This window comes from Palaemon carinicauda, chromosome 3 (assembly GCF_036898095.1).
Source record: "Palaemon carinicauda isolate YSFRI2023 chromosome 3, ASM3689809v2, whole genome shotgun sequence".
Classification (NCBI taxonomy): domain Eukaryota; kingdom Metazoa; phylum Arthropoda; class Malacostraca; order Decapoda; family Palaemonidae; genus Palaemon; species Palaemon carinicauda.
The window spans coordinates 10,515,155-10,542,604 of NC_090727.1; the positions used below are offsets into that span (position 1 = coordinate 10,515,155).

The window sequence follows — 27,450 nt, forward strand, 5'->3', positions numbered from 1 at the left end:
GGTGACTGGATGCTTAGCTCCAAAGGTGGTAGCGTCCCACCAAAGTCTACGCTGACTTGCTTGTGTAACTGTAGGAAGTCGTGTCCCAAAACGACTGGAGCCACGCAATCGTCCATCAAGTGCAGACAGAACTCAGGGTATACTCTTCCACTTACAGTTAAATCGTAATTGCAACACTTGTTGAGTTTCATTGTCTGTTTGGCATTAGCCATGGTTATGCTGCAGGCTGAAGAACGAGTAACTGAGTTCATAGCCCTAGCTACTTTGGCATCTATAAAGCTTTTAAATGCTCCAGTGTCGACCAGCCCGTCCAGGGCCTCCCCTCCATTCAGTTCTACAGGTAGGACAGTTTTGTAAACACTTCGTAGTGCAGGGGAAGCTGCAGTCACAGCGGCCCCTGTTAAGGAAGCAGGGATGGACTGTGGGAGATTGTCTGGGACAACTCCAGCTACAAGATTAGAGTTAGTTGATTTACCATTATTGTTCCATCGTTTTCTTTGCGACTTGCAGACACGAGCATAATGACCTACCTTCTGACAGTTGGAACACGAGGCTTTCTTGGCTGGGCAGTGGGCTCTGGGATGTAGGGATCCTCCACAAAAGAAGCACCTCTGACCGCTGACGGCGGCAGCACACTCACTTGGATTCAGGGAGTCACTCATTTCGATCGGAAAACTGTTGGGATCCATTTCGGGTTTTGCCTGATCATCTATCAATGCTGCCACTGTGGTATTGGTTTCACTTGCATAAGACGCTGAGTGCAGTTGAGCCATTTCCAGTGCACGGGCTTGTTTCACAGCTGTGGATAAGTCCAAGGATAAGTTCTCTAACAGTCTCTGTCGGATTGCATTAGATGCCATACCCGTGATGTACGAATCTCTGATGGCCAGTTCTTCAGCCTGAGCGGCTGTACAATCAGTGAAGCTACATTCCGAGGCCAGACCTTTAAGGTTATCCAAAAAAGCGTCTAGAGTCTCACCGCTCTGTTGCTTGCAGGTGGCTAATTTGTATCTGGCAAACACTTCACTTTTCTGTTTCACAAATCTAGCCTTCAACAGGCTTATGGCAGTGGCATATGTGGTGGCACTTTTGATTATCTTAAACAGTTTACAAGATACGTGAGCACGAAGCAAGGCCAACTTATCTGGATTTAAGTCCGGGTTGATGGCCGCACAGAACGCCTCAAAGTTATCATGCCACATAATCCATTTGTCCTCTGCATCGGCTGATTCTGGGTCCACATCAATCGGGCTGGGCCTTAGAAACTTGTCCATGTTGAATATTAAGCTGAATAAATTGTGGAATACCAAACACAGTTGCTGGAACGTTGGCTTTATTCAGCTTAAAGTTGTGGCAAGGTGTTGGCCAAGCAGGTACAGTGTTAGAGACTCAATGTTGCCAAGCAAGCATACAAACACCAGCAGTCACAGTTACCAATTCACACTACAGTCTGTAACAGAGATAGATAGTTCCCTTGCCACTGCAGAACAACGCTTATATTTTTCCTTTTGCAACAGTAGGCTATAAGGATTAAATTGTTAACCTATGGGTTGCCTATAAATTTATTATTAAAAAAAATATATTACTTGAAAATGCCCATATGAGTACAATTTATTGGGTAATATCATTGATCACGAATGCATAAAAAAGTAGAAAAAAATCCAATGAGGTCACACTAAAATCAACATATGTCTAAGAGTGAGAAGTGTAGCCTAATAAGAAAGCACAAAATCAAATAGGCTCCTCTCCTACATCAACTGCATTCAATCAAATACATATTCCTAAGGTGTGGTGCTGGTTTTTGCAGGGTAATTCATATCTTTGAATGGATTTAAATTACCACAAGAATTTCGGCTCTTCGTAGCCTACATTCAGAAGGTATAAGCCTCCGTTAATAATATTTGTATAAAATGAGTTCCTGGGTTCAATTATGACTTATTTTACCGAATACCACTCTGCACTCAACTTTGGAATAGGTAAACTAATAACTCAGGACAAAATTTGCTAGTACAGAAATAATCATATATCTTCAATTCAGAATGGCTTTCTAGAATTTGTCTAGTGGTAATTTGGTGTCGAACTGGACCCTGGATTTAGAGGCTTGAAGACTTACTATTTTGTGACAGCAACTAAAGAAAGTTCAGCAATTCATTCCCAACTTATGAAAATCACCCTGAGCTCCCACCCAAGTCCTTTTTATCATTCCTGAGATAGGTTACCTATCATCTCCAGATCAGTCTTTACAACATCAATGAAAAATTAATTCATAGTACACACACACACCCACTCACACACACACACACACACACACACACACACACATCCACCCACACACACACACACACACACACACTTTGATACAGCACGGTGATTGCTGCATTATCACGCGTAAAGAATATCCAATTGCCCCACTTTCATTATCTAGTCACTCTCCAGTGTCGTATTATCCTGAAAGATGAAGCATTGTATAGGGGCCTAGCAAGAGCAGGGGCCCACCAAAACCAGGTGACTATGCATCTTTCTTTATTATTAGATGTTAAAAGTTTGGATTATTTACTCAATTTGTAATATTATTGTATAAATTGTACAAAAGGAGAGCGGGAAATTTACAGGAGGGTGGGTGTTGAGGAGCCCAAAGAATGCCCTTCCATAGGTTAATATACTATTATTATTATTATTATTATTATTATTATTATTATTATTATTATTATTATCTACAACCCTAGTTGGGAAAAGAGAATATTATAATCCCGATGGCTCCTACAGGGAAAATAGCCCTGTGAGGAAAGGAAATAAGGAAACTACAAGAAAAGTAATTAACAATATGAAATATTTTAAGAGTAAAAACAACATTAAGATAAATATTCCTATATGTACTATAAAAACTTAAAAAAAAAACAAGAGAAAGAGAAATAAGATAGAATAGTGTGCCCGAGTGTACCCTCAAGCAAGAGAACTCTTCCCGAAGACAGTGAAAGACCATGGTACAGACAGAGGTTATGGCACTATCCAAGACTAGAGAACAATGGTTTGATTTTGGAGTATCCTTCTCCTAAAAGAGTTGCTTACCTTAGCTAATGAGTCTCTTCTACCCTTACCAAGAGGAAAGTAGCCACTGAACAATTACATTGCAGTAGTTAACCCCTTGAGCGAGGAAGATTTGTTTGGTAATCTCGGTGTTGTCAGGCGTATGAGGACAGAGGAGAATATTTAAAGAATAAACCAGACTATTCTGTGTATGTGTAGGCAAACGGAAAATGAGCTGTAACCAAAGAGAAGGATCCAATGTAGTACTGTCTGGCCAGTCAAAGGACCCAATAACTCATTAGGATTAATAGAGTAGCCTGCTCTATTAATCCTGATACAACATTGCTACTTCCACAAATATTTTCGAACAAACATCAACCCCTTCCACTCTTCCATCATTTACTGCTGTGTCTCTTTTACCTTCCATTGTAAACTCTTCCAACCATTCACCTTGATCTAATTTGCACTGCATTCGCCTTACATGACATCTCTCCCATTCACATAGGTCAATCACTTTTCCTGAGATCAATTTTCCTGTAAATAGGCTAATTCCCTCATACACACACGCATATATATATATATATATATATATATATATATATATATATGTATATATATATATATATATATATATATATATATATATATATATATATATATATATATATATATTGTTTCATAGTATCATTCCCATCATTATTCTTTCCATTGCTCCTTGGCCGGTAACTAGCTTATGTTCTATGGCTATAGTAAGGCTCCAAGTTTCTGATGTGTAAGTTAACACTGGTAGGATCATCTGATTAAATATTATTCTTTTTAGAGAAGTGGCAATTTAATTTTCAGAATCTCATTTTTTTTACCAAAAGTTCTCCCTCGCATGCTTATCCTTCTTTTAATATTTTCGGTCTGATGTCCTTGGGAGACACTGTCTGTCATAAGTATGTATATTCATTAACAACCTCTAATGGTTCGTCAGTGGTACTTTAGTAGGCGGTCTACCATGCAATATTTAATCTACCAGAAAAAGGGAGATCTACCTCCTTGTTTATTTCAGTAGGGCAGTCTAGTTGCAAAATTTAATCCATGTGAGTTCTGTATTGTCAACTCATATTATAACACACACACGTAGGTCGGCCAGGGCACCAGCCACCCGCTAAGATACTACTGCTAGAGAGTTATGGGGTGCTTTAACTGGCCAGACAGTACTGCATTAGATCCTTCTCTCTGGTTATGGTTCATTTTCCGTTTGCCTACACATATACCGAATAGTCTGGCCTATTCTTTACATATTCTCCTCTGTCCTTATACACCTGACAACACTCTGATTACCAAACAATTATTCTCTCAAGGGGTTAACTACTGCACTGTAATTGTTCAGAGGCCACTTTCTTCTTGGTAAGGGTAGAAGAGACTCTTTAGCTATGGTAAGCAGCTTTTATAGGAGAAGGACACTTAAAAATCAAACCATTGTTCTCTAGTCTTGGGTAGTTCCATAGCCTCTGTACTATGGTCTTCCACTGCTTTGGATTAGAATTTTCTTGCTGGAGGGTACACTTGGGCACACTATTCGATCTTATTTCTCTTTCTCTTGTTTTGTTAAAGTTTTTCATAGTTTATTGTCACAAACGAAGTGAGTGACCTTATGTGAAATGCCAACATTTTCGCGAATGAAACTCATCCAACCCATAGCCCAGTCATTCCCTTTTATTATCGCCGGGTGGGGGGTGGGCAGCTGATATCTTCGGCAGTGGGGTCAATAACTCCTATATCAATAAATCTACTAAAGTGAATTTCTAAGATATAATTCAGATTTACATAAACTTTATTTCTGCCAATTTTCATGTTCATACCTGCTATAGGCATGTCCTGGCTGTCACTTTTGTTCGTAAGTGATGACTTTTAGATGAAAGAATCAGTGAAGAGCCGCATACTACTCCTAGAGTTTTACAGGGTTTGATGGGTGTTATATGCCAATTCGTATTGATACTTGCCATAGAAATGTCATAGTAGCCATTTTTCGATATCTGCGGAGGTCGATTTTCGGCTCCACTGTAAATTACTTGTAGAATACTTCACATTTCTAGATGAAATTTTCAGGGATTTATGGAATGATATTTACTTTACCCATACCAATTTTGATGTTGATATCTTCCATAGAAAAACCACAGAAAACGTTTATTTCGGTATGGGTTGAAAAGTTATTTTTGGCAGTGAAGTAAATTGTTTCTAGAATAATTTACATATCCATATGAAAAATGCGGGAATTGGTGTGAAACATAGTTTCTCTGTTCCTGCAAAATTTCATGGTAATATATACAATTGAAAAATCACAGGTATCACATAGCCTTCTTAAATAGGCTGTTAAATGTAGCAACATTACAGTGAACTGCGTGATAGTGAGCGACATCGAGGGACAATGCCGATCTCATAAACAATATCCGTCCGAGTTGCACCTGCTAGTGTAGGAGATATCTCTTTTAATGTTGTAAACGTTCTCAAAATATTTTATTTTTCCTTGTTTCCTCACCTCACTTGGCTATTTTCTTTGTTGGAACCCCTCGGCTTATAACATCCTGCTTTTCCAACTAGGGCTGTTGCTTAGCAAGTAATAATAATAATAATAATAATAATAATAATGTAGAATAAAATATTATAAGTAGACTGCCTACTAAATTAGAAACACGCTGGTAGATCCCCTGCTAATGTAGCACCGGTTCGTTCATTACCCTTTTTGCTCTCTGCATTTTCATTGAAAATTATCTTTGTTTTACTCATATTCATTTTCAGTCCTACACTTCTGCTTTCACTATTCAAGTCTTCTATGATTTTTTACAATTCCTCCCATGATTCACTAGACAGAACTATGTCATCTACTGTACAAATATTAAGTTTTTAAGGTATTCCCTATTAATGTTAATTTCTATAATTCCCGATCTAAATGCTCAAAAACTTTTTCTTGCCATGCTGTGAATAATCTAGGAGATATGGGGTCTCTGTACCAACCGTGTGTCACACGATCGTAAATAGTCACGCCATTTCATTTTGTGTATATATTATGCTTGTATCTTTGCTCTCCCCTCACACTGACAAGGACCTGAAATAACATGTCTGTTTTTCTCACCGTTAACTGTTAACCGGTGTAGTGTCGGTTGAACATGAAATTGCCTATTATGTCTTTTATGCCCGTTTTGCCTAGGGTTTATGTATATATAAATGGATGTTCTGTAATAAAGTTACTCAGTTGTTTTCATCCTGCCTTTGAGTCACAACCTTCTCTCGGCCCGTCATATCTCCCTGTTCAACTCCTTAATTTCTCAATCGGATTTTTTTCCACTATCTTTATGTAGTTTTAGGATTGATGTAGACTACTTCCAGTACAGATAATTTTAAGTGTTCTAACACAAGATTGATCTATTCCTTGTCTTTGAAATGCTTTCATTACTGATGAAGGTTTGACAGGATCATAAGCTTTCTCACAGTCTATAAATGTCATACATAATGGTCTGTCCTACTCTTGATTTTTCCATTAGCTGGTTAATTACATGGATATGGTCCGCTGTTAAATACCTGCTTCTAAAGCCGCCTGCTCTCTTTGTTGATTTAAGTGTAGCTGTATTTCTAATCGGCCTAATATATATTACTGAGAATATATTGCGTGTGTGTGGACTAGGTTGGTTAGTTGACTTGCCAATTCCAGGTTAAGGCTACACTGAATTAATTTATATGATGAGAATTCGTCATATTAATTTCTTGAAATAATATATATTGCATGTATATATGTATGTATAAGAGGCTTAGAACGTAAAGTATTCCAGATAAATGGCTCGAAACATATTCTTACATATGAAAGTTTTATAAATTTACATATTCCTTTAATCTCATGTAAATTCTTATGATATATTAACCTGAATTATTATCGTAGAAATTATAATAACTTTAATGAAATTAGAATATTGCTACTATAATATATAACACAGAAACTGTGTGAAACCTGATGATCTATCTGGCAAATATGGCATAATTGGCATCTCTAGATTCCGGACTGGGAAAGGGAATCGTGATTTCGTGTAGAAGTGTTGGCAGATATGGGAATTTATCCCCAGATTTAGGAATTTTGGGTGTCTAAGGGGGATATTCTGTATAAATTTCCATGAAGAGGAAACAGAGATGAGTAAACCTTTATATTGTTGCAATTAGTTTGCTTGAACTTACATGAAGTATGGTAAGTAATTTCTATATTAGTAAAGCCTACAGAATTAAAAGAAAATATATTTGTGGAAATGGGGATTTTTTTGTTGTTGTTTTAGAGATTTTTGATCACGAGTTTTGGAAATTTTTAGACTCACCCATCTGGCAACATTGCGTGTAGTTTCGTGATTTGAAAGTGTAGTGCAACATCCGCCGCGGTCCAATTCGAATTTTATCTTACATTCTTGTATCGACTATGAAAGTGAACTTTTAAATGCTCTTGAACGTCCGATCCCAGTTCTTTAGTGGTGAAAATGAATACTACGGCGTTTTGGAAACAAATGCCCTATGGGAAGAGAAGCTAGCCAGGACTTCATGTCTGGGGCTGGACATAGACCCACATAAGGGAAGACCACATAACAGGTATTTTCATTTAATTAAAATGAGTATTTTGTTCCTTAATTAATTTTTTTTACTTAGGCTTTATTTAAAGCAGACTTGGAGAGCGTCAACATATATCACAACATTTTTACCTGTAGAACCATATTTGTCGTTTGCTGATAGCTCATCAATGTCACATTATGTAACCCTACCTCTTGCAGTAAAAGCTGCATTAAGTATTTAGCAAGATCAAAACTAGAATTTGACAGGAAATTAGAGTAAAAAAAAGATTATTTTAAGATTATTGGTGGTATTTGAACAATATCAGATGGAATGAGGGGAAAGGTAGGCGTACCTCAGACGAAATGACTTGAATATTTACACGTGCGCCGTTCGAGGTAGCTCTAGGCAAATGTTTCGAGCTATTTTGATGTCGGTTTGTACTGGAAATTAATATGCTTTCATTTAGAGCACATTTTAGATAATTATATTTAGCATTAAGTTATGTAAACCATGTGTGACATTAAAAATGGGAGTTTTCTATGCTGACTGTGTTCACCTTTGTGCTAGATTCGTAAAGATAGCAAAGGGAAATGTCTTTGTCAAAGGTAGTCTCCCGCCACATAACCTTACTTAGGTTTTTGTGATCTTACTAAATTAGCAGCATAGTGATACCCACCTTTACCCTTAAATAAGTAAGAAAAAATAAGTATATCTATATTATTTGAAATTGATAGTCTTAGTCTTGGCACCTAAATCATCAGGTTTTTTGTGTGAATATATACTTTAATTTCTGTCCAAACACACGAACCATATATTTTGTTATTATTGTAAAACTACATAAAAAATTGTCTTTCTACTCCCATTTGGGCGTTTGTACATAGCTTTTTGCGTGATTACGGTTTTATACTTCCTGCACACAAGCCCTCCTTCCACTTTCTTTCTACCAATGGAATTACTCCTGTTTGTAAATATATGTTACTTGTACTTAACTGGAATTCGCTAGAAGAAATGGACGAGTGCTGGCTAGTTTGGAATTTTCCTCTATATGTTTAATAGGGGCTGGGGCATAATAACTTGTGTATTGGTCGATAAGAATGTGAAGTATGTTTTTCACTTTAAGTGCATTGTTTACCTCTGAGAGACTGAAGGCGACTTATTGCATATGCGCTGTATCTCATCGGTTTGGGGAGCTTTCTGTGGCATTTACAATGATATATTTGTCAGGTGGTTTTTTTAAATCGATTAACAGCCTATAAGTACTTCATAAGTTTCTGGATGTTGTTCTACAACAGCCATTTTTCCACCTAACCCTGCAGTTTCAACTTCACCACCATCACATACAGATGTCTCCAAGAGGAAACTTAAGGGAAGTACATCAATCTATTTCGAAATTTACTGCAGTTTCATTTATGTCGGCAATTGATTATGGTGGAAATGCTCTCCGTTCAGTGTAAAACTATTGCTACTCATGTGAAATTAGAAAATTAACCGCGAAATAATGCCTCAAAGATCCGATTCGCACTTAATTTTTCGGGAAGACCAGTACATTTCTACTGCAAAGCTTCTGTTAAGATTGCCAAGACAAAAAAAAAAAAAAAAAAAAAAAAAAAAAAAAAAAAAAAAGACATTGATGTTAATCGTAAGGTAAGGAATTATTTGTGATCTACTTTTTCATAATGTAAGTTTTTAAATATTAAACTTAGCCGGTGAATATATAAATAGCTGACGTCTCCGACGGCCCGACAGATCCCAAAAACTCGCGAGCAATCGCCATGAAGGTTGCGGGTGTGCCCACCAGCGCCGACTATCGGCCAGATACCGCATATACTTCTCAACCACTCCAGTTCTTCTCTGTCGGTGTCGCCGACAACATTGGTTCCGCTCGCTTTAGACCTCGAGTTTTCTACCGAATTGGTGAAGTACTTTGTTTTGGTTGTTTTATTGGCTTTCGCTGTGTTGGTGTGTTTCTTCAATAAAACTCTTGAAACCCTTTTTTGCTTGTGTTTCTTGTTGATGAACTTGGCTTTGATTTGGATTTTCTCTGGTTCAAAATGGCTGACCCTTCTCCTGTATATCGCAAGTGTGCGAGAGATTGTAACAAACGTCTTCCCAAGGCCTCTATCGACCCTCATACTGTTTGTTCTAATTGCCGGGGTAAATCCTGCCAATTAGGAGATCGGTGTGAGGAGTGCGTGGTCTTGTCGGAATTCGAGTGGCTAGAGTATGAAAAGTATACTCGTAAGCTCGAAAGAGATTGGGTGAGGAGAAGCTCATCTAGATCTTTGGAATTTTCCTCCTCCCATGCCCCTGAACCTAATTCTTCCCCTGTAGTGGTTGTTCCTGAACCCCCTGCTAGCACTCATGAACCTTCAATGCGGGATATGTTTTTAGCGATTCAAGCATTAGGCGAAAAGGTTGAATCCTTAGCCTCGGACAGGAACCAGCTTATGTCCGATGTTAAGTGTCAAAGTGGTAAAGCAGAAAATCCAAGTGGTAAAGTGAAAAGTGTGCAAAATGTGTTTAGTGTTGCGACCGAGGGTTCGTCTGTTCGTGCTTGTCGCTCCCCTAGTCCGAGACCTCTTTCAGGCTCCCCTGCACCAGGGAGAAGTAATGTCGTAGGACTTAAGGGGGCGAGAGGTGTAAACCAGCGTGCAGACGTTCCCTCTTTGGTATCAGACGTTTCTCATCAAGAACGTCCTTACCATAAGACGGGTGAGACTAAGTTCTCCTCGTCCTCCGACGACTTGTCGCATAAGAAACCTTGGCGCAAGGTATCTAGGCCCTTAAAGCGCAAGTCAGTCCCTTCAGGACAGGTCCAGCGTCCTGGCTGTAGCCATTGGGGCAGCTCTGACCACTTGCAGTCATCGGATGACTGTTCGCCTGTTAAGCGAAAGCGTAACACGGAGTCCGAGGGTCTCGGTAGAGGCAATGTTTTGCCAGCGCAGTTGTTACCGACGTCACGGCCCGTAACGACTCCCGTTGACCCGAATTGGGTTGTCCTGCGGGACATGCAGTCTAAGCTTTCCTTCCTTATGGAAGATTATGAGCATGAACAGGTTCACGATGATCCTTTGCTTGCGGTTCGCCAGTGCGATGAACGTGACTCTGGCCTTCAACTGCCTAAACGAGTTTTTTCTCGTCCGTATGATATTAGTGCTAACGTTTCTAGTGCTTTGAAACGCGATGCTAGTCGTGTTTCTCGTCATTAACGTCAGTCACGTGACGTGGAACCCCCTTTGCCACAGTCTCCGACTGACGTTCAGCAGCTGCCGCCACAGCCCCGCACTGACGTTCGCCGACCGACTCCGTTGCCTCGACGTGACGTTGAGCGTCTGTCGCCGCAGTCGGAAGTTGTTTTGCCTGCTCAGACCCTGCAGTCAATGCAGTCTTGACGTGATGTCGAACGACAATCAACTCAAGCTGTTGTTGTTTGTCAGTCACAAGACTTTCAGTCCTTACAGCCGCGGCGTGACGTTGTTTCCTCAGCTGTTGCTGCTGCTCCGTCGCTTGTTGACATTGCCTGTCAAGCGTTGCATCCTCGGCATGTCTCTCCGTATCACGAGACTCGGCAGTTGTCGGACGAAGTTCCGTCTGATGAGGAAGTCGTTGATCCCCTTCCAACTGATATGCATTTGGGGACTTTTTCAGATGGAGAGGAGCCTAAAGTTGCTCAGCCCTCTCTTGATTTTAAAAAGATCATGCTTATTTTTAAGGAACTTTTTCCTGACCATTTTGTGACTGCTGCTCCTCGTTCGCCTCCATCAGCGTTCACGCTGGGCCTAGCTGCTTCGACGCCGTCGTTCACTAAGCTAGTGCTCTCTCGCTCTTCTAAGAGAGCTTTGCGTTTACTAGGCGACTGGTTGATGACCAGGAGGAGTTTGGGGAAGACAACCTTTGCTTTTCCCCCTTTTAAACTGGCTTCTCGAGCGAGCGTCTGGTATGACACGGGAGAAGTTCTCGGCTTGGGAGTCCCTGCCTCTGCCCAGGGAGACTTCTCAAGCCTCGTAGACTCTCCTCGTCGTCTGGCCATGAGATGCTCAAAAGTTTGCTGGTCCTCTTCAGACCTTGGTCATCTCCTCAAAGGAGTTTATAGGGCCTTTGAAGTTTTTAACTTCTTGGATTGGTCGCTGGGAGCCTTGAGCAGGAAGATCTCTTCAGCTGACCGTGATGTATCTGTGCAAATTATGTCCTGCATGGACAAAGCTATCCGTGATGGCTCTAATGAACTCGCTGCTACGTTTACGGCAGGAGTCCTTAAGAAGAGGGAGACTCTTTGTTCGTTCCTGTCTGCAGGAGTAACCCCCTGTCAAAGGTCAGAGCTACTCTTTGCGCCGTTGTCTTCTGCCTTGTTCCCACAGCAGTTGATTAAGGATATCGCAGCGTCGCTAGTACAAAAGGATACCCATGACTTGATGGCCACGTCGGCGCGTAAGGCTGCTCCTTCGTCCTCTTATGTCGTTAGACCTAAGTTCGATACTCCAGCGACGAGATTTATCCCGCCCTTTCGTGGCAGAGCTCCCAGTGAGGGAGGCGCTCGTGCCGATAGTAAGAGAGGTAAGAGGAGAGGATCTAAGTCCTCCCGTGGCAGAGTCTGACTGCCCACGTCCTCAGACAGCGGTAGGGGCCAGATTAACCAACTTCTGGCAGGCCTGGGAGAAGAGGGGTGCAGACCGGGAGTCTGTTTTGTTGCTAAAGGAGGGGTACAAAATACCTTTTGTACGGAGACTTCCTCTAGTAAAAGTCCCTATAGACCTCTCTTCCAGGTATCGAGAGGAGTCAAAGAGACAGGCATTACATCTGCAGGTGTCTCAGTTGCTAGAGAAGGGGGCGGTGGTGAAAGTCTCGGACCTTCAATCACCGGGGTTTTACAACCGTCTCTTCCTAGTTCCAAAGCATACAGGAGGTTGGAGGCCAGTGCTGGATGTCAGTGCTCTCAACGTTTTTGTTTTCAAAACAAAATTTACGATGGAGACCACCAAATCCGTTCTAGCAGCAGTCAAAGAGGGAGACTGGATGGTCTCTCTCGACTTGCAGGATGCGTACTTCCACATTCCTATACACCCAGATTCTCAGCCGTATCTGAGGTTTGTATACAGGAATGTGGTGTACCAATTCCGAGCACTGTGCTTCGGCCTCAGCCCTGCTCCTCTTGTTTTTACGAGGCTCATGAGAAATGTAGCAAAATTTCTACATTTGTCGGGGATTCAAGCCTCCCTGTACCTGGACGACTGGCTGCTCAGAGCGTCGTCCCGTCATCGCTGTCTGCAGGACCTTCAATGGACGTTGGATCTTGCCAAGGAGTTGGGCCTGATGGTGAACATAGAGAAGTCTTAGCTGACTCCCTCCCAAACGATTCTCTATTTGGGGATGGAGATACAGAGTCTAGCTTTTCGGGCTTTTCCGTCTGCCACCAGGATAGAGCAAGCCTTGCTCAAAGTCCGTCTCATGCTAGAGAAAGATCATTGCTCTGTGAGAAGTTGGATGAGCCTCCTAGGGACGCTATCATCCTTGGAACAGTTTATCTCTCTAGGGAGACTTCACCTTCGCCCTCTCCAGTTCCATTTAGACTCCCATTGGAACAAGGACAAAACTTTGGAGGCGGTCTCGATCCCGATCTCCGAACCAGTCAAGACTTGCCTGAGCTGGTGGGACAGCAATATACGTCTTTGAGAAGGTCTGTCCCTGGCAGTCAAGAACCCAAACCACGTGTTATTTTCAGACGCGTCGGATTTGGGTTGGGGAGCGACTCTGGACAGTCTGGAATGTTCGGGTCTTTGGACGACAGATCAGAGGAGCCTTCACATCAACTGCAAGGAGCTGTTGGCTGTTCATTTAGCACTGACGAGTTTCGAGAGTCTACTTCGAAACAAGGTGGTAGAAGTGAATGCGGACAACACCACGGCCTTGGCGTACATCTCCAAGCAAGGAGGCACTCACTCCCACGCTCTGTTCGTCATCGCAAGGGACCTCCTCTTCTGGTCAAAAGATCGAGGCATCTCACTGTTGATGAGGTTCGTCCAAGGGAAATTGAACGTCTTGGCGGACTGTCTCAGTCGGAGAGGTCAGGTGATCCCTACAGAATGGACCCTCCACAAGGAGGTGTGCAAGAGTCTTTGGATGACTTGGGGTCAGCCCACCATAGACCTCTTTGCGACCTCGCTGACCAAAAGGCTCCCAACTTATTGCTCTCCAGTCCCAGATCCAGAGGCGGCCCACATAGATTCCTTTCTGTTGGACTGGTCTCACCTGGACGCTTACGCATTTCCGCCGTTCAAGATCCTCAACAAGGTGTTACAGAAGTTCGCCTCTCACGAAGGGACAAGGTTGACGTTGGTTGCTCCCCTCTGGCCCGCGAGAGAGTGGTTCACAGTGGTACTTCTATGGCTGGTAGATGTCCCAAGGAGTCTGCCCTTACGGATGGATCTCTTACGGCAGCCTCACGTAAGGAGACTTCATCAAAGCCTCCCCGCGCTTTGTCTGACTGCCTTCAGACTATCGAAAGACTCTCAAGAGCTCGAGGATTTTCGAAGGAGGCAGCCAGAGCGATTGCGAGGGCTAGGAGATCATCTACTATCAAGGTCTACCAGTCGAAGTGGGAGGTATTTAGAGAGTGGTGCAAGTCCTCCTCTATTTCCTCTTCCAGTACCTCTGTAGCGCAAATTGCAGACTTTCTCCTGCATCTGAAAAATGTTCGCTCCCTCTCTGCTCCCACCATTAAAGGCTACAGGAGCATGTTGGCATCTGTTTTCAGACATAGAGGCTTGGATCTGTCAAATAACAAAGATCTCCAAGACCTCCTTAAGTCTTTCGAGACCTCTAAGGAGCGTCGTATGTCAACTCCTGCTTGGAACTTAGACGTGGTCCTACAGTTCCTAATGTCAGACAGGTTTGAGCCATTACATTCAGCCTCCCTGAAGGATCTTACCCTCAAGACACTTTTTTTGGTGAGCTTGGCTTCGGCTAAAAGGGTCAGTGAGATCCATGCTTTTAGTAAGAACATCGGCTTCTCTACGAATAAAGCTATATGTTCTCTTCAACTTGGTTTTTTGGCCAAGAACGAACTGCCGTCTCGTCCTTGGCCTAAATCTTTTGAAATACCTAGTCTGTCAGAAATCGTAGGTAATGAAGTTGAAAGAGTGCTGTCCCCCGTTAGAGCTCTTAAGTTTTACTTAGCTCGAACTAAACCAATACGAGGTGGTTCTGAGGCCTTATGGTGCTCCGTTAAGAAGCCCTCATTGCCCATGTCTAAAAATGCGTTATCGTACTTTGTTAGATTTTCAATCCGGGAGGCACATTCTCATTTAAATGAGAAAGATCGTTGTTTGCTTAAGGTCAAGACTCACGAAGTGAGAGCAATAGCGACTTCGATGGCTTTTAAGCAAAACAGATCTCTTCGAAGTATTATGGACGCAACCTTTTGGAGGAGCAAGTCAGTGTTCGCTTCATTTTACTTAAAAGACGTCCAGACTCTTTATGAGGACTGCTACACCCTGGGTCCATTCGTTGCAGCGAGTGCAGTAGTGGGTGAGGGTTCTACCACTACATTCCCTTAATCCCAATATCCTTTTAATTTTCTCTTGAAATGTTTTTTAATCTTGTCTTGGGTTGTACGGAAGACTAGGAAGTCTTTCGCAATCTTTTTGATTTGGCGGGTGGTCAAATGTTGTTTATTGAGAGCGCCCAGATTAAGGGTATTGATGAGGTCCTGTTATAGGGGTGTTCGCCCTGGATATAACAGCTCCTGGGAGTCTTTCAGCATCCTGAGAGGATGGCTGGGCTTCGTGAGGAAAGCGGACTAATGAGGCAGAGTAATCATCAGAGTCAGCTTCCTTACCAGGTACCTATACTTAAGTTGGTTTTTTATGAAATATTTGTCAAAAAACTCTTGAGCATGTACGCCTTTATTGTATTAATACTGGTCTCTACCCACCACCATGGGTGTGAATCACCTATTTAAATATTCACCGGCTAAGTTTAATATTTAAAAATGATATTTTCCTTATAAAATAAATTTTTGAATATACTTACCCAGTGAATATATACTGTAATATTAAAGGCCCTCCCTTCCTCCCCGATAGAGACCCAGCGGACTGAGAAGAACTGGAGTGGTTGAGAAGTATATGCGGTATCTGGCCGATAGTCGGCGCTGGTGGGCACACCCGCAACCTTCATGGCGATCGCTCGCGAGTTTTTGGAATCTGTCGGGCCGTCGGAGACGTCAGCTATTTATATATTCACCGGGTAAGTATATGCAAAAATTTATTTTATAAGGAAAATATCATATTTATTTGTGATTTACTTTTTCATAATGTGAGTATTTATTTGTGATTTACTTTTTCATAATGTAAGTATTTATTTGTGATTTACTTTTTCATAATGTAAGTATTTATTTGTGATTTACTTTATCATAATGTAAGTATTTATTTGTGATTTACTTTTACTTTGTGACCTGGGAAGGGGATCTAGCGAGCGGTTGTGACCTGGAAAGGGGGGGTCCCGGGAGCTTGCCCCTCGGCCAGTGGTTGTGACTTGGGAAAGGGGGTACAAGCCCCCGGCTAGGGGTTGTGACCTGGGAAGGGTGGTCCGGGGGGGAGGGGTTGTGACCTGGGAACTACTAGGTTAGGTTAGGTTGCTTTTATAGGTTCTGTATCCTTTTACAAATCTCAAAAGTAATAAATAATAATTTGTTACGTAACTGGAATACAACCACGCTTTGTTCCGTAACTGACATACAGACCACGCTATTTAATAGAGGTTATCACTTTCGGCGTAGCTGAAATGACGAGCCATTAAAATTTTAACAAGGGTTTACTACCCCACCACTAGTTATGGGGGGGGGGTATGGAGGGTAGCCTGCTAACCCCCCCCCCCCCCCTCACGCACACACCTGTGCTTGAGCTCACATTACTTTTGGCTCGGAGCGAGAACAGTTGTTCCTCATTCTCTCCTCACCTATTTTGGACTGCCATTAATTTTTGTCTTTTTACTTACTTTTTCTTATACTTATAATATGTATATAAATATTCTTTATGTTTAGGTATATATTTGTGTATAGAAATGTAGTAAGTTTTCTTTTCAGTGTTTGTGCTGTGTGTGTGATGTATGACAACGACACTTGCTTAGCAAGGCCAGCACAGTTCCACTTCGTGGGGAACGACCTCTCCCTCACTGGTCCATCGGTCTTCCCGTCGGCATATATCCGTTAACTCGGCCGCCGCAGGGGAATCGTCATCGCCTGGACCCTCTTCATTCATCTATTATCTTCGCTTTTCCTCTTTTCCTACGGGAAACTTGGATTCTCAGTGAAGGGAATGTGGCCTTTCTTTAGATTGACTACGGTCTCTCTCTACTCGAGGTCGTTCACCTTTTTCTACAACTACGTACTATTACGGTAGCTCCTTGCCCATTGCAAGTTAGGTTGCTATTCCGTTTGTTAGTCTCAATTATTTTTTAAATATTAAACTTAGCCGGTGAATATATAATAGCTGACGTCTCGGACGGCTCGACAGAAACACAAAAACTCGCGAGCGATCGCCATGAAGGTTGCGGGTGTGCCCACCAGCGCCGACTATCGGCCAGATACCGCATATACATGTAAACAGCTCCAGTTCTTCTCTGTCGGTCTTGTCGAAAAGTTGATTCCGCTCGCTGTTGACCTGGAGTTTTCGTCATTCTTGGTGAAGTACTTCTTTTTGGTTTTGAGCTTTCGCAGTGACAGGTGTTTTTCTCTTCAATTAAAACTCTTGAACCCTTTTTTGGATAGCGTTTATTGTTGATGACTTTGGATTTGTTTTGGATTTTCTTTGACTTTTGAAAATGGCTGACCCTTCTCCTATCCCTGGACCTAAATTTCGTAAATGTAATGCTAGGGATTGTAACAAACGTCTTCCCAAGGCCTCTCTCGACCCACATACCGTGTGTTCTAATTGCCGGGGTAAAACCTGCCAATTAGGAGATCGGTGTGATGAGTGCGTGGTCCTTTCGGAATTCGACTGGCTAGAGTTTGATAAGTATTCTCGTAAGCTTGAGAGAGATAGGGTGAGGAGAAGCTCCTCTAGGTCGTTGGATTTTTCCTCCTCCCATGCCCCTGAACCTAATCCTTCCCCTGTAGTAGTTGTTCCTGAACCCTCTACTAGCACTCATGAACCATCCATGCGGGATATGCTGCTTGCCATTCAAGCTTTGGGCGAGAGAGTTGAGTCCTTAGCATCGGACCGTAATCAACTCATGGCGGATGTGAATGTGTTAAAGTGTCAGAGTGCCAAATCAGAAAATCGTGGGGATAAAGTGATTAGTGCGCAAAGTGTTTTTAGTGTTGCGACCGAGGGTTCGTCTGTTCGTGCTTGTCGTTCTCCTAGTCCGAGACCTCTTTCAGGCTCCCCTGCACCAGGGAGAAGTAATGTCGTAGGACTTAAGGGGACGAGAGGCTTTAACCAACGAACAGACGTTCCCTCTGTGGTATCGGGCGTGTCTCGTCAAGATCGCCCCTACCATAAGACGAGCGAGGCTGTTTTCTCCTCGTCATCCGAAGGCTTCTCGCAAAAGAAACCTTGGAGCAAAGTTTCTAGACCCTTAAAGCGGAAGTCAGTCCCTTCAGGACAGGTCCAGCATCCTGGCTGTAGCCATTGGGACAGCTCTGACCCTTTGCAGTCGTCGGAAGACTGTTCGCCGATTAAACGTAAGCGTAACACGGGCTCCGAGAGTCTCAGTAAAGGCAATGTTTTGCCGTCACAGGCGTTACCATCGTCTCGGCCCGTACCGACTCCCTTTGATCCTAAATGGGTTGTCCTGCAGGATATGCAGAATAAGCTTGCCTCTCTTATGGAGGAGTATACCGTTGAGCAGGTTCACGATGATCCTCGCCGTTACGCTGATCGAGACTCTGGCCGTCAGCCGCCCAAACGAGCCTTTACTCGTCCTTTTGACGTTACGAAGCGTGATGTCGGTAGTTTGTCACGTCAGTCACGTGACTTGGAGCCTCACTCGATGCAGTCCCGTGTTGACTTTCAGCCGCTGCCGCAGTCTCGTGTTGACGTTCAGCCGCTGCCGCAGTCTCGTGTTGACGTTCAGGACGTTCGCCAACCAGCTCAGTTGCCTTGTTTTGATGTTGAGCATCAAGCACCGCAGTCAAGGGTTGTTTTGACTGCTCAGTCTAGGCAGTCAAGGCAGTCTCGACTTGACGTCGAGCGTCCATCAGCTCCTGTTGTTGTTGCTGGTCAGTCCTTTCAGCAGCGACATGACGTAGCTTCCTTGACTACTACTGCTGCTCCTTTGCGTGTGGACTTTGCTTGTCAAGCATTGCCACCGCGGCAGGTCTCTCCCTTTCTTGAGACTCATCAATTGTCGGACGAGGTTCCTTCAGATGAGGATGTTGCTGATCCTCCGCCTACTGATATTCCTTTGGATGTTTTATCGGACGTAGAAGAGCCTAAGGCTGCTCAACCTTCTATGGACTTTAAGAAAATCATGATGATTTTTAAGGATCTTTTCCCAGACCATTTTGTTACTTCTGCTCCTCGTTCGCCTCCGTCAGAGTTTGCGCTAGGCATAGCTGCTGCGAAGCCTTCTTTTACTAAGCTAGTGCTCTCTCGCTCTTCTAAGAGGGCTTTACGTTTGCTAGGCGACTGGTTGGTTACCAGGAGGAGTTTGGGGAAGACGGCCTTTGCCTTCCCTCCTTTTAAACTAGCTTCTAGAGCGAGCGTCTGGTATGACACGGGAGAAGTTCTCGGCTTGGGAGTCCCTGCCTCTGCCCATGGTGACTTCTCAAGCCTCGTAGACTCTCCCCGTCGCCTGGCCATGAGACGCTCTAAAGTTTGTTGGTCCTCCTCGGACCTTGACCATCTCCTTAAAGGGGTTTACAGGGCCTTCGAAGTTTTTAACTTTTTAGATTGGTCTCTAGGAGCATTAAGCAGGAAGATCTCGTCTGCCGACCAGGATGTTTCCGTGCTTATTATGTCTTGTATGGACAAAGCCATCCGCGATGGCTCCAATGAGCTCGCCGCCACCTTTACGTCTGGAGTCCTGAAGAAGAGGGAAACTCTTTGCTCATTCCTTTCAGCAGGAGTCACTCCCTGTCAAAGGTCGGAGCTTCTCTTTGCCCCCTTATCAGCTGCCTTGTTTCCTCAACAGCTGATCAAGGACATTGTGGCTTCGCTTGTGCAGAAGGATACACACGACCTGATGGCTACTTCTGCTCGCAAGGGAGCTCCTTCATCGTCTTATGTCGTGAGGCCCAAGATCGATACTCCAGCGACTAGGTTTATCCCGCCCTTTCGTGGCAGAGCCCCCAGCAGGGGAGGCGCTCGTGCCGACGGAAAAAGAGGCAAGAGGAGAGGATCCAAGTCCTCTCGTGGCAGAGTCTGACTGCCCACGTCCTCAGACAGCGGTAGGGGCCAGACTGAACAGCTTCTGGCAGGCCTGGGAGAAGAGGGGTGCAGACCAAGAGTCTGTGTTGTTGCTCAAGGAGGGGTACAAAATACCTTTTGTACGCAGACCTCCTCTAGTAACAGTTCCTCTAGACCTCTCTCCCAGGTATCGAGAGGAGTCAAGAAGACAAGCTCTACATCAGCAGGTGTCTCTGTTGCTAGAGAAGGGAGCGGTGGTGAAAGTCTCGGACCTTCAATCACCGGGATTTTACAACCGTCTCTTCCTAGTCCCAAAGCATACGGGAGGTTGGAGGCCAGTGCTGGACGTCAGTGCGCTCAACGTTTTTGTTATAAAAACAAAATTTACGATGGAGACCACGAAGTCCGTCCTAGCAGCGGTCAGAGAGGGAGACTGGATGGTCTCTCTCGACTTGCAGGATGCGTACTTCCACATTCCTATTCACCCAGATTCTCAACCGTATCCGAGGTTTGTTTACAGGAATGTGGTGTACCAGTTTCGAGCACTGTGCTTCGGCCTCAGCCCTGCTCCTCTCGTGTTTACGAGGCTCATGAGGAATGTGGCAAAATTCCTTCATTTATCGGGAATTCGAGCCTCCCTGTACTTGGACGACTGTCTTCTCAGAGCATCGTCCCGTCATCGCTGTCTGCAGGACCTTCACTGGACGTTGGGTCTGGCAAAGGAGTTGGGACTGTTGGTGAACTTAGTAAAGTCTCAACTGAATCCATCCCAGAAGATTCTCTATTTGGGGATGGAGATTCGCAGTCTAGTTTTTCGGGCTTTTCCATCTGCCACCCGGATAGAGCAAGCCCTGCTCAAAGTCCGCCTCATGCTGAAAAAAGACTGTTGCTCAGTAAGAAGTTGGATGAGCCTCTTAGGGACTCTGTCATCCCTGGAGCAATTTGTCTCACTAGGGAGACTTCACCTTCGCCCTCTCCAGTTCCATCTAGACTCACACTGGAACAAGAGCAAGACTTTGGAAGCTGTGTCAATCCCGGTCTCCAAGCCAGTAAAAGCATGCCTGAACTGGTGGGACAGCAACATAAGTCTGCGAGAGGGTCTGTCCCGGGCAGTCAAGAACCCAAACCACGTGTTGTTCTCAGACGCGTCGGATTTGGGTTGGGGAGCGACTCTGGACGGTCGGGAATGTTCGGGTCTTTGGACGTCGGATCAGAAGAGCATGCACATCAACGGCAAGGAGCTGTTAGCGGTTCACTTGGCCTTGATGAGTTTCGAGAGCATTCTTCGAAACAAAGTGGTAGAAGTCAATTCGGACAACACCACAGCATTGGCGTACATCTCCAAGCAAGGAGGCACTCACTCCCACACACTGTTCGTCATCGCAAGGGACCTCCTCATCTGGTCAAAAAATCGAGGCATCTCCCTGTTGACAAGATTCATCCAGGGGGACTTGAACGTCTTGGCAGACTGTCTCAGTCGGAGAGGTCAGGTGATCCCCACAGAATGGACCCTCCACAAGGACGTGTGCAAGAGTCTTTGGGTGACTTGGGGTCAACCCTCCATAGACCTCTTTGCCACCTCGTTGACCAAAAGGCTCCCGACCTATTGCTCTCCAGTCTCAGATCCAGAGGCGACCCACATAGATGCGTTTCTACTGGACTGGTCTCACCTGGACGCGTACGCATTCCCACCGTTCAAGATCATCAACAAGGTACTGCAGAAGTTCGCCTCTCGCGAAGGGACAAGGTTGACGTTGGTTGCTCCCCTCTGGCCCGCGAGAGAGTGGTTCACAGAGGTACTTCAATGGCTGGTAGACGTTCCAAGGAGTCTTCCTTTAAGGATGGATCTCTTACGGCGGCCCCACGTAAGGGATCTTCATCAAAGCCTCCCCGCGCTTCGTCTGACTGCCTTCAGACTATCGAAAGACTCTCAAGAGCTCGAGGTTTTTCGAAGGAGGCAGCCAGAGCGATTGCGAGAGCTAGGAGAGCTTCTACCATCAAGGTATACCAGTCAAAGTGGGAAGTCTTTAGAGACTGGTGCAAGTCATCATCCATTTCCTCTTCCAGTACCTCTGTAGCCCAAATTGCAGACTTTCTCCTACATCTGAGAAATGTTCGCTCCCTCTCAGCGCCCACTATTAAGGGCTACAGGAGCATGTTGGCTTCTGTGTTCAGACATAGAGGCTTAGATCTGTCCAATAATAAAGATCTCCAAGATCTCCTTAAGTCCTTAGAGACCTCTAAGGAACGTCGTATGGCAACTCCTGGATGGAACTTAGACGTGGTCCTAAGGTTCCTAATGTCCGACAGGTTTGAGCCATTACATTCAGCCTCCCTGAAGGATCTCACCCTCAAGACGCTTTTCTTAGTGTGCTTGGCTTCGGCTAAAAGGGTCAGTGAGATCCATGCCTTCAGTAGGAACATCGGTTTTTCTACAGATAAAGCCACATGTTCACTTCAGCTTGGTTTCTTGGCCAAAAATGAACTGCCTTCTCGTCCTTGGCCTAAGTCGTTTGATATACCTTGCCTGTCAGAGATCGTAGGCAACGAGCTTGAAAGAGTAGTGTCCAGTTAGAGCTCTTAAGTTTTATTTAGCTCGTACCAAATCCTTACGAGGTGGATCTGAGGCCTTGTGGTGCTCAGTTAAGAAGCCATCATTGCCTATGTCTAAAAATGCTTTATTGTATTTTATTAGATTTTTAATCCGAGAGGCTCATTCTCACTTGAGTGAAAAAGATTGTTGCTTGCTTAAGGTCAAGACGCACGAAGTAAGAGCTATAGCAACTTCCGTGGCCTTTAAGCAAAACAGATCTCTACGAAGTATTATGGACGCGACCTTTTGGAGGAGCAAGTCGGTGTTCGCTTCATTTTACTTAAAAGACGTCCAGACTCTTTATGAGGACTGCTACACACTGGGTCCATTCGTTGCAGCGAGTGCAGTAGTGGGTGAGGGTTCTACCACTACATTCCCTTAATTCCAATATCCTTTTAATCTTCTCTTGAAATGTTTTTAATCTTGTTTTGGGTTGTACGGAAAGCTAAGAATCCTTTCGCATCCTTTTTGATTTGGCGGGTGGTCAAATGTCATTTCTTGAGAGCGCCCAGATTAAGGGTTTTGATGAGGTCCTGTTGTATGGTTTGTCGCCCTGGATACAACAGCTCCTGGGAGTCTTTCAGCATCCTGAGAGGATGGCTGGGCTTCGTGAGGAAAGCGGACTAACAAGGCAGAGTAATCGTCAGAGTCAGCTTCCTTACCAGGTACCTATATTTATTTGTGTTTTGTTATGATATAACTGTCAAAAACTCTAAGCATATACGCCTTTATTGTATTAATACTGGTCTCTACCCACCACCATGGGTGTGAATCAGCTATTATATATTCACCGGCTAAGTTTAATATTTAAAAATGATATTTTGATTATAAAATAAATTTTTGAATATACTTACCCGGTGAATATATAAATTAAAGGCCCTCCCTTCCTCCCCGATAGAGACCCAGCGGAATGAGAAGAACTGGAGCTGTTTACATGTATATGTGGTATCTGGCCGATAGTCGGCGCTGGTGGGCACACCCGCAACCTTCATGGCGATCGCTCGCGAGTTTTTGTGTTTCTGTCGAGCCGTCCGAGACGTCAGCTATTATATATTCACCGGGTAAGTATATTCAAAAATTTATTTTATAATCAAAATATCATTTTAGTGAAATCTATTTGTATTTTAACTTTACAGCTTTCTCCGTGGGGAACTCTTTCCTTCGGGGGTTCAGTGGTTCTCAATATTAAATTCTTAGATGATTTAGATAATTATAATTCTGTTTTTAATACAGTTACTCCGCCCCCCCCCCCTCCCTTCTCCCGTGGATGTCATCTGGGGAAGGTGGGCGCATACTTAATTCTTATTTGTTCCATAACTGAAATACAAACCACGCTATTTAATATGGGTTATTACTTTCGCGTAGCTGAAATGACGAGCTATTAGAATTTTAACGAGGGTTTACTACCCCCATCGCTAGTTGGGGGGGGGGGGGTAGGGAGGGGTAGCTTGCTTAAACCCCCCCCCCCCCACATGCACCTGTGTGATGAGCTCACTTTTTACTTTTGGCTCGGATGGTGAGCGGACGTGTCCGCTTTCACCCTCACTTTTTGACAGCCATTAATGCTTTTTGTCTTTTTACTTACTTTTTCTTATACTTGTAATATATATATAAACATTCTTTATGTTTATGTATATATTTTTGTGTATAGAAATGTAGTAAGTTTTCTTTTCATTGTTTGTGCTGTGTGATAGTGTACGACAACGATACCGGTAGTGCTAGGCCACCATGGTTTCTCGTCATTGGGCGCGGCCTCTCCCTCTTGGCCCTTCTGTCGTTTCCTTCGGCTTTCCGTTTAATTCGTCCGCCTTGGGGAATCGTCATCGCTGGACTTTCTTCATTCATCTTTTATCTTCGCTGTTTCTCCTTTCCTACGGGGAATGTGGGAGTTTAATTTGACCTCAAACCACTGCAGGTAAACCATGCTTCTTTGTGTTCTTAGTATTAAGTTAATACTGTTCACATCCCCATACCCTGACGAGGTGGTATTGGGTAACTCCTAGCCTAAAGTTTTCCATCTAAAGAGCTTCAGGTCAACTTCTTAGGACGAGTCACACATAATCCTTCACACACAGCTTATGTATTCCGCAGCCCTTGCGTAGCAAGGTGCGAGCGAGGTGCTGGGACTCTTTATTGTTGAGTACGGACACACTCAGATAATGAGTCCCCGGGCAAAGCCAAAAGCCAGTATGGCTGGGACTTTTCCACCCTTCCCAAGGGTTGAGTTACTCATATTAAATAGCGTGGTTTGTATTTCAGTTACAGAACAAATGACCAATTCGGAGATAATTTGTATTTTTCCTAACTATACAAACCTTAGCTATTTAATCAAACTTGCCTGCCAGCCCTGTCCCCCGTGAAGTCCTACCTCTAAGCAAAGTGAGCTCATCACACAGGTGTGTGAGGGGGGGGAGCAAGCTACCCCTCCCTACCCCACGCTAACTAGCGATGGGGGTAGTAAACCCTCGTTAAAATTCTAATGACTCGTCATTTCAGCTACGCGAAAGTAATTACCCATATTAAATAGCTAAGGTTTGTATAGTTAGGAAAAATACAAATTATCTCTGAATTTGTCATTTTATGTTATTCCCTCGGGGTTCCTCTTCGGAGTTCCTCCCTAGGGAATTTCTGTTAAAATGATTATTTAATTTTATTTTCCCAGTTAACTACGCAGTTTTTCTTCGTTCGACTAAATAGTGCCAACGAAGCAGAGCCGTCCTGTTCATGCCTGGGGATTCTTCTGTCGCTGCCGTCCCTCAGAGGACGTCGTCATGGACGTTATCCCTTTTCTTAGAAGTACTCCCTTGACAACATGGCCAGCACTTCAGATCATCTTAACTCCAGGGGTTGGACAACTTCCCTCCCGAGGGAGGTTTCCTCCCCAGGTGTGAGGTTTTCTCCCTTCAGAGGGAGAACTTCCTATACGTACTGTACCTTGATAAATTCATCGCCTTCGACTACTGTTGCTGCCCTTCGGCCAGACTTTTCTCCCTCCTTGCTGAGTTTCTCTTCCTTCAGGGGTGGAGCACAGTCTTGGCAAGTCTCTTCTAGGAAGTGTTCACCTCTTGTTCGCGAGAGAGGCCACTCATAGAGACTTCTCTTCGGAGGATCGCTACTGCTAAGGTCAGCTTGCTGATCCACCAGCCCTAAGGGGCATCACCACGAGTGTCTTCAGGTCTCTTCTACGAAGTGTCTCCTCTCTTGTTCGTTAGAGAGACCACTCATAGAGACTCCTCATTGGAGGATCGCTACTGATAAGGTCAGCTTGCTGATCCAACGGCCCCAAGGGGCGTCATCACGAGTGTCTTCAAGTCTCTTCTACGAAGGGCACCTCTCTCGTTCGCGGTAGAGGTCTCTCATAGAGACTCCGCCTCGGAGGGTCAAGCAGAACTTCCAGTGACCTCTACCTTGTGCTGCGACGTGGTCCTTTGGATATCGGTCCTGGACTCTAACACGGACCTTTTACGGTCACATCGGTGGATGCTGGCCCTTCCTAAGGGCACATCCCAGTTCCTGATCGTCCTGCCAGATGACCTACCGATCTACCAGTGCAACCTTGCGCTGCAACGAAGGACTTCGGTCCTGGACTCTAAAGCAGACCTGCTTACGGTCCTCATCGGGGGATGCCCGCCCTTTTTTAAAGGATACATCCCAGTTCCTGATCGTCCTGCCAGCTGACCCTTCAACCTACTAGCGCGCGCGCTCGCCGATCTTCATATGCACGTAAGCACCAACGATCTTCTTACACGCGCAAGCGCTGAGGATCTTCTCACGCGCGTAAGCGCCGACGATCGTCCGCGCGCGGGTACTGATGGTTTCCCGCGCGCACCGCTACCTTCGCGCGCGTGCACTCGCTGATCTTCTTACGCGCACAGGCCCCGACAATCTTCTGCGCGTAAGCACCGACGATCTTCCACGCGTAAGCGCCGACGATCTTCCGCGCGCAAGCGCCGACGATCTTCCGCGCGCGGGTACCGATGGTTTCCCGCGTGTGCTCACCAATCTTCTTACGCGCGCAAGCGCCTACGATCTTCTGCGCGCGGGTACCGATGGTATCCTGCGTGCGCTCGCCGATCTTCTTACGCGCGCAAGCGCCGACGATCTTCATACGCACACAAGCGCCGACGCTCTTTCCTGCACGCGGGTACTGATGCTCTTCCGCGCGCGAGCGCCGATAGTCTTCCGCGCGCGCGCTCCGTTAGTCTTGCGCACGAGCGCGCCAATAGTCTTACGCGCTTGCGCGCGCCAACAAACTCGTACGTGCGCGCGCCGACGATCTTTTATTTGTTCCGTAACCGAAATACAAACCATGCTATTTACATGGGGTATTACTTTCGGCGTATCTGAATGACGAGCCATTAGATTTTTAACGAGGGTTAGCTACCCCCCTCGCTAGTTAGCGAGGGGGTAGGGGAGGGGTAGCTAGCTACCCCTCCCCCCTCACACACCGGTGAACTGATTCACCTCGCTTTTGGCTCGGGTGATGGTCAGACATGTCTACCTCACCCTCGCATATTGACAGCCTTAATCATTTTTTAGTTTTTCTTTCAGTTGTGTGTTCGGAAGTTGGCCTCTACCTCTATCATGCATAAGTGCCCTGGCTTACCCGACCGCCCTTGTGGGACTTTTATGTCGGCGGTCGAGACTGACCCTCACACCTTGTGTCCGTACTGCAGAGGTCAACGGTGTGATAGAGACAAAGTTTGCAGTGAGTGCACGGAGTGGTCTACCTCCCAGTGGGAGAGGTTTTCCCGACGACGGAAGAAGTCTAAGCAGGATTTTTCTCTTTCGAGGGTTGGCCTTGAAGAAAGGTTCCAAGGACTCTTCTTCCGCTGCCCGAACTTCCTCCGAAGCTCCCACTCGATCAGTCTCTCGTGAGAGGCTGGTGAGTGGTAGCGCAGGCCACTTTTGTTG

General features: G+C 44.8%; 1 long non-coding RNA gene across 1 annotated transcript in view; it reads left to right on the forward strand.

Annotated features, from left to right (window-relative positions):
* Positions 1–7,420: 7,420 nt before the first annotated feature.
* Positions 7,421–27,450, forward strand: part of LOC137636761 (uncharacterized) — a 126,195-nt gene continuing 106,165 nt past the window's right edge. Inside the window, exon 1 of the long non-coding RNA XR_011043212.1 lies at positions 7,421–7,638. This is a non-coding gene — a long non-coding RNA (uncharacterized lncRNA). The remainder of the gene's footprint in view (positions 7,639–27,450) is intronic.